The 8,479-nt window shown below is 43.3% G+C and overlaps 1 pseudogene across 1 annotated transcript in view; it reads left to right on the top strand.

Annotated features, from left to right (window-relative positions):
- Positions 1-1,142: 1,142 nt before the first annotated feature.
- The window catches only part of LOC146805872 (winged helix repair factor 1-like), a 30,645-nt pseudogene continuing 23,308 nt past the window's right edge, over positions 1,143-8,479 (top strand). Inside the window, exons 1-3 of the transcript XR_014967520.1 lie at positions 1,143-1,254; positions 1,342-1,487; positions 6,654-6,828. The product of XR_014967520.1 is annotated as a winged helix repair factor 1-like (transcript). The remainder of the gene's footprint in view (positions 1,255-1,341; positions 1,488-6,653; positions 6,829-8,479) is intronic.

Genomic DNA, 8,479 nt, shown 5'->3' with positions numbered 1-8,479 from the left:
TGTAGGATGCTCTTGGGTTCCGATGGGAAGGAGGCTAGGCGAATTCTCTGGGTGCGACCCGTGAAAAAGGATGCAAAATTATGATTAATATAATTCAATTCTTAACATTTGGTGGGGCTTCTCTAGTTTCTAAGTGAATGAACAACTTAGAAAGTAAGTGTGTGAAATTTATTAGGGATCCCTATTTAATTTACCATTTATAATTTGTCAGATGAAGGTTTCACTATTTTTGTAACTGAATTTATTTCAAATTGCTTTTGTGTAAGTGTAGTTTAGATTGGTTTTCAATTTTTTGTTCATAAACTCTACAAACATAGCTTTACAAATTAAGGTTAAACACAGTCAACGCAACCTGTAAATACAAATTAAAAAATAATAAAGGAAGATTTGCAGCATGATATTCTTTAGAAAACAAACCAGTGCTGTAGCAAACAAAGGAAAATTAATTTCAAGCAGCAGTTCAGCTGGTTGAGCCTTGGAATTTTGTAATATGTCAGATTACTCATCGAGGATATTATTCCCTAATTTACTTTAATGTTTATTAATATTGGTAAGGCTAGGGATCCCCGCGTTTTAATTTAATTAAGATATGGGGCCTGATTATGATGTCAGCCGTAACACAAGCTCCCATTGAGAAATAGGAGAATGCGACGGCACCATTGAAATTAGGTGGTCGGGACAGGAGGTAGGTCGGTCGGTCCAGTTTTCACTTGACATCGTAATAAGGCCTATAATATTGAATCAAATATGTATGATTGCTTGGGTTTAGTGTAAAGGTGATGGGATCCAACTGAGGAATATTTTAATGTCGGAGATCATGGAGCACAGTAACAATCATTCTATCATTTGTGATAGGTTGCTAAGGTCGATCTAATGGCATCTAGAAGCAATAACATATTTCCTTACTGATTAGGTCTTGCATGTGAAAGCAAGTTTTACGGTTGCTTTTATATGTGTATTTTAACTGCCATTTTAGAATTTCTAGTTGCAATGGCATTGTTTTCATACCACGAAAAGTGTCAAAGGTTAAGTATTGGCTAAATAACATGTATTTTGTTAACTAAAACTGAACAGTTTAATTGCTCCAAGCAGTGAAAATGAACATATTTTTTTTTTTTGTACAGTGCATCTTTTTCTAGGCCATGGACTGTAAGCAGCAATTAATCTGTGATACATTTAAAGTGAAGAAACGCAAGGCATAGCCTATAAACGACTGCCAAGGAGAAAATAATGTGGCTCCCAAGCTCTTTCCAGGTATATACCATCTATGGTGAGAGTCGCCCCCACACAGTTGACGTGCTTTCATCATCCTTCATACTAAGCCTGTTTCTTCTTTTTCAGCTGGCCTGCAGGATGCAAGGGCTGCTTTGCAGCACCTAACATCGCTGTTTCCACGCAAGCTCTTTGAGGACTCTCTGCCCCCTGTGGTGTTGAAACAGCAGATCTACAGCCTGGTGAAGGATTGCACAGAAGTTGATCGCCAGTTGGTAGGGCACTGAGATTCAAAGAGCACTGGCTCAGCATTTCAGTATGATAAATGGGTATTGTGGGTTGATGATATGGCATCTGGTCCATTTGTTGAATGTGGCAATGCACATAGAAAACTACATTGAACATTGCAGAACAGCTGCATACAGAACAGGTAGGGACTAAACGCGCATGATATTTCACAGGTAAGGACATTTATGAGGAATAGAGCAACATACTTCCATTAGGGAATTGTGTGTGGAATATTGCACAAGAAGGTTGCACCAACATACATCTCCTCATAGAATATAGCATACAGGTATTAAGCATATGGTAATCTGGTAGATACCTACTTTATGAGCATATATAAGCATGCTCATATTCAGGAAGAGGTAGTTAAAGAATTCTGCATAATGAAAAACTAAGGGCCCGATGTAGGTAAAACCGAAATAGCGAGTTCTTAATAGCGAAATTTACCGATTCGCTATTAAGAACTCATTAAATGCGATGTAGATAAAAAAAATCGCTAAAAGTTAGCGATTTGGTAAATCTCGCTATTAAAAATACCGAATCGGTATTACCGATTAAATATTACCAAATCGGTAATTAGCAAATCCGGTATTTCAAAAAATTGCAAAGCTGTGAATTGGCCAATCCTGTGCTTCCTGATGACCTCACAATCAGAAAGTGGCCACACCCATGCAGCTACACTGATCCTGAAGCTGTTGGAGAGGCAGGGAGCAGGAGCAAAAGCACAGGAGCTGTACAGCTACCACCTAGCTAATACACCAAAACAGAACCATGGACTCACAGGAGAAGGGGAAGGATGCTGGAGAAAGAAAGCGTAAATACAAGTTCAGTGAGAGGGAGTTGGAGGTCCTTATAGAGGAGGTGGTGAAGGATCACGACCAGCTCTTCGGTAAAAAATCCCTGCACGTCCCTGAGTCACAAAAACTGAAGATTTGGCTAGTGATCCAGAAGAAAATCAATGCCATCGGCGTCACCCATCGCTCAACAGAGGACCTCAGGAAGCGCTGGTACGATCTCCGGAAACGTGCCAAGGAGAGGGTGGCCGAACGGCTCAAACAAGCCAGAAAGACAGGTGGGGGGACATCAACAGCGCCTGCACTGACTGCATTGGAACAAATGGTGGAGTCCACCCTCCAGCCGGAGAACGTCAGTGGCATTGAAGACGTGGACAGTTCAGCCACAGGGTCCAACAGACAGGGTAAGATGCATGCACAGCATGCTGTACCCCCCTCCCTAACCCCAATCCCCCTGCATGAATCCCACTCCAGACAATGTTTTGCCTAAAATCAGCAATGCATCATGGGAGATGTAGTCCCTATCAACTAATAGTATATCATTCAGTCCACAAAAAGCATATGCATGTTATACACATCAATAGATAAGCAAGCGGGGGATAGACAGCTAGATTGGCAGTCATGACATTTGTTTGTAGGCAAATGCTGCCAGACAAGTGAGTAATAGTACATCCTGTATCCACAGGCGAAACATCGCACCAGGCTGCAGAAGGGGAGACAGAAGAGGCTTCCAGGGAGCAAAACACACTGGAGGAGGATGTCCAATCACCTGCTGACGTCACACCACCATCACCACCACCACGAGCCAGGAGGTATACAGTGGGTAGCCTCCAGGAGATGGAGGGCACAGAGGATGAGAGCCAGGGAGCACAAAAGACCCCGCAGGATGATGATGTACACGCATCTGTAACACAGTCCCCCATGGAGGTTGGCAACACAGGTGCACGAAGACGCCGACAAAGGGCACACAGTCCTGAGGCAGAGGAGTCCAGTGTCTTCTCTGGTCTGGAGGGGAAGATGCTTAATGTGCAGCGCCTGCAAGGCAAAACACAGAGGGCAATGCAACGCCAGATGTTGGCAAACAATAAAAACATTAACGACATGAAGGAGGCCATATACTGCCTCAACAACACCGTGGCAGGGCATGAGGGAGATGTCTGATGCTGTTAGGCAGCTATGCAGCAATATTGATAGCGACCGTGGTGCAAGATGCAGGGACAGACAGAGACTGGAAGGGTACACTAAGGCAGTTAACAGGCTTTGCAATGCCACCCATGTCCTCAGCTGGCGCTCGATGGCCATGCAATTGGAGATGGCCAAGTGCAGCCGTGATGTCACTCAGGGGTTGGTAACAGTCACCAGTGCCTTGGAGGTGCTTCAGACCAACCAAATTGCTGCCACAGGATCGGAGGATGGGGCTGCGAGTGAGGAGGCAACAAGCCGCAGCAGCGCCCCATTACAGGAGACCAGGAGGTGTAGTGGTAGGCATGGATCAGCTGCGGGACACAGCACTGGGGAGGACAGTGTGCCTGCTGAACGCAGCAGTGCTGCACGTGGGCGCAGAAGATAAGCACTGCCATCACATTCCATTGTGTGGTGGGTGACGTAACCCATTTGACACAATTATGGGACTAGGGATGTTGCATTGTGGAGTGACTATGCCATGTTTGGCTTGACCAGGCACTGTGAGGCCATCATAGTGTTGTGCTGTCCAATTGCCTGACTGAAGGTCAATTAAACACCGTCACACAATTGCAGTTACTAGCTTTGTCTCATTACATACTCAGAAATAGTTGTGTGTAATCTCTGCCCGTCTCTGTCTCCCATCTGGTGCAGCTGCAACACCTGCAGCGCTGTGCTGTGGCTGGGGACATTCCTCATCCTCTGATTCACTGATTTCCACGGGTGTCCCCCTCTTTGTGGCAAGGTTATGCAGCATGGCACATGTAGCTATTATTTTGCAGCAGATCAGGGGCCGGTACTGCTGTGCACCTCCACTTTTGTGGAGGCAGCGGAACCTGCTTTTGAGGAGTCCAAATGTACGCTCCACCACATTGCGCGTAGATTTATGTACCACATTATATCTCCTTTCACTTGGGGTAAATGGGTTGAGGTATGGAGTCAGGATGAAAGCACGCACCGCATATGCGCTATCACCTAAGTGTCAAAGAAAGGAAAATTATTCACAGTCCGCAATCGTTGCATCAAATGTATACTTCAGGGGGTGTCACATGGATTTATCTAGCAGGTAGCCTTTTCCAAATTCACCCTCAACAAGACGGGTATAGATCCCACTGTTCCTGAAGATGTAGGAATCATGCGTGCTCCCAGGGAATTTTGCAACTATGTCGGTGATGATGTGAGAAGCATCACATATAACCTGTACATTGATTGAATGTGTGGATTTGCAGTTGCGGTAGATGTACTCAGTCGCAGAAGGGTGGCAGATTGGTATATGTGTCCCGTCAATGCACCCTATGACATGTGGGAACTGGGCCTTCTGATAAAAGTCCATCTTTGTCTTATGCAGTTCTGCCTGTGTGCTGGGGAATTGGATATAGTGAGGCATCCTTTGCAACATGGCATCCAGGAATGTATTGAAGAAACGTGACAGGCAACTCTGTGAGACTCCACCTGCCGCAGCTATTACCCCCTGGTAGCTGCCGGATGCCAGTAGGTGCAGGCAACAGAGTACCTGTACACGTGGAGTTATTGCATGTGCCCTTGGTGTCTGGTGCTCCAGGATTGGGTGCAGGTCCCGTATCAGGTCCAGGATGGTGTTTGGGTGAAGCCTGTACCTCTCATGTATTTCAGCCTCTGTGAGTTGGAATAAGGTGAGGCGCAATCTGTATACGCGTTCCTGTCGTCCCCAGATCCTTTGTGCTGCAGCTCGTATCCATAACCGCCTTGCAATGACATAGAGGGCCGCCATTGTGTTCAGGCTGATGCATTCTGGGGCTGTTTATATGCTGTGCACCTGGTTACCACCTGCTTTGACTTCATGGTATTTTGAGACTCCTAATTTGCGATTATTTTGTTTTAAGGATTCGGTAATAGCGAGTTTATGTGCATTGCTTAGCGAATTCTTTTAGCGATTCCTTATTTTGCTAATCGCTAAATAGTGAGTCGGTGTGGCATTTTCGCTACATAAGGAATCGCTAGTTATTTTCCATTGTTTTTAGCGTTTCCTTATTTAGCGATTTGGTGTTTCTGCCTCTACATTTCACATGGTTTATTAGTGATCACAAGCGCTGAAATTCTGTGAATTTCAGCGTTAGCGCTCGCTATTTGGCCACCTACATCTGGCCCTTACATTTTAGGGGCTTATGTATTTAATTGACCAGGAAAGTGGCAATATTTTGGAAAAAGTGCATCCATAAAAAGTACAGGAACACCCTCACAAAGGAATGCGTGACACTCCATGGGAAAGAGTTAACTAATTTCCCTGGGTATGTCAAACAAGTGCAAAAAAAGTAGGGGCATAAATGCTCACATACACATAGAATAATTTACAGTTAATCATCTACATTTAGGAGCACATACATGTGGAATAAAGTCCACAAGCATGTTCACTCAAAGCAAGCTGTACATATAGAAGAATGTATAGAAAGAAACTGACATTTAGGAGCTTGTACTTATTGAGTAACGTACGTAAACAGTTACATCAAGGGAGGAGAGTGTGTGGGTGGCAGTGTGATCGGGTCTGACATTGCTAGAAACTTGATGCTTGTGTTTGCCATTCTGGGAATTGTCCTTTCTAATGACTGTCCCTCAGAATAATCAAGTACATTTAATCGTGCCTGGGGGATCACTCATACATATAGCCGAGTCAACCTCTTTTCTGGAGGATGGCTGATCATGACAGTAGGGGGCTGGTAAATGCAAAGAAAACTTAAATGCAAGAATGAAGGATAAATCTATGGCCTTGTGTATCAGTAGGGTCAGAAGTGCTTATGCAGAAGCAAGGCGTCTCAATCATTCAGGCTCAAGATTTCCCACAACTCTACATGAAGCTCAGCTATTATGCCTAAACTGTCTCATACTTGGAGAGGAAGAGGGTGGTTAACAAGATCCATTGGAGTTTAAAGAGTTAAAAACCACATAAAGCTCCTTCAAAAGGGCGCCATGGCCTGGTTTTTCATGTCTATGAGAATCACAAATGATGCAGTGATATATGTACAATGAAGACTCCTTACTAATACGGTGACATACAGGGTGATGCCATCTTTAATGGATCATTAAATGTTGTTACCAAATGCCCTTCTGATCCCTGCTTAGCTCGTCGTCATTCTCGTGTTGTGAGATGTCTTTTTGGCTCCGTGTAGAGATTATTAACGATCTCTCCCTCCATTCCCCCCACAGAGTGACATGAAGGGGCAGGGTGAGATCCGAATGTTCCAGCAAGTCTTCGACACTGACGTCTTTGGTGTGGTTTTCACGGACGACTATGTTAGCAAAGTGCGAGCGGCTGCAGTGGGCAAGGCAGGGTCGACCACGGTGCACAAGTTCCTTGAGAAGGTGCTGCCCTCTTGCCATGATATTGCTGCAGATCGGCGCATATAAAATCTCCCCACTTCCACGGACAGAGTAAATCCACAGTCACGCGCACATACACTCATCACACGCTAGGGCCCATCATACTAAAATTCACACTATTACTCTATCCACACTGAATATAGGAAAGAAAACCTAAACCAATCTGCATCTGAACGAGGCCAATGCGACCATAAAGAAATTGTCCTGAGTCATGATTTTAAACATAGGAAATACATCTGGAAACTCAATAAATGACAAAGAAATAACCACCCGACACTGGAATTCAAACAAATGCTTATTTATCTAAATTAGTTCAAAATGAAAGTCAATCAATAGCGAAATCATTGTTCTCATAGTTACCTATTCTAGCTAAATGGGTCAGGACAGGTCTCTCGGTAAAGTCTTTCGAGCTGCCGTCCTCAGCATAGGTTCAGGAAGAAGTGGCCTCAGAAATCCAAAACGCAATGACCGCAAAGAACACGGACCCTCTCTAGTCTAGTATATTTATAACAAAAATAACAAAAAATAAAGTTACAAACAAACTTTGAATATCCGTTGAGCCGCTGAGCAGAGCGAGCAGGAAAGGATGTCACTTGGTAACATTTAGAAAACCTCCGCTCAGGAAAAATCACAAAAATAAAAACACGGAAGAAGGAAACTCGAGTTTGCAAGCGATACAGTTATAAATGCTCTTCCTTGGTGCCATAGCAGAGCCACCGCAGATTTATCATTGTTCATTGTGGCTTTATTCTTCTCCAAGGACAATTGGAATCATGCCCAGAGCTGCTGTCCTCACGGAAACTTTTAATTCAGGCAGAGGCTGTGGTCAGGTGACTTTCAACCATGTTCAGCAAGGCCTCTCGTCAAAATTCAATCACTCGAGCGCAGGCTGTAAATAGCAGCCATCTTTGTTTAGGCCAAAACGGACCATCTTAATTAAAAGAAACACAAAACAACGTTACCACATCATAATGATTATACAGTGTTAATCCCCACTAATACCCTTATGTGTATGTAATTATCTAGCCTTCTGCAACGCAAAAAAGCATTAGCACACGTTATTTTAAAAGCGCAAACTCGAAACAAATGACACTTTTGCGATACTCATTTAATTAAATTGCGCATATTATTAAGCAACATATATGCATTCCCACGTGTAGTTTTCTCTCATTAGTAATGTTGATTAATTTAGACTTTTAACATAACAAACTATTATTTAGTGATTACAAATTAGTAATTTTAATCATAACATTTAGACAAAACTGGAGCTTAAAACTCGATAAATTTTCAACAGAAAACTCTGCTCCAGCAATCCCCCCTTTGGTGATATCTTATCACCACAAAAACCAACCCAAAAAAAAAATTTTGTCCCAATTTTTAGAAGAAATTGAAAATATCTTTTATGACACAACATTAAACACCAGACTCTCTCACATCATCCCTCTTCGACTCCAAGTACACACTCTCCCTCAATTCTTCTAATTCTATTTCTTGTGGGTCTCTCCTTGACCTCTTTTGTTTCTTTTCAGCATTTCCTCTAATTATTCTCTTTCTCCCTCCCCTGTTTTTACAACACAAACACCCCAATCTTAGTATCAATAAAGCAACAATTACACATGTCAATGGAAATAATATTTTACCAATAATGGTAC

Source organism: Triturus cristatus, chromosome 8 (genome assembly GCF_964204655.1).
Source record: "Triturus cristatus chromosome 8, aTriCri1.1, whole genome shotgun sequence".
Classification (NCBI taxonomy): domain Eukaryota; kingdom Metazoa; phylum Chordata; class Amphibia; order Caudata; family Salamandridae; genus Triturus; species Triturus cristatus.
Note: the sequence above shows the minus strand (reverse complement) of the source record. Positions and strands in the feature narration are given on the sequence as shown.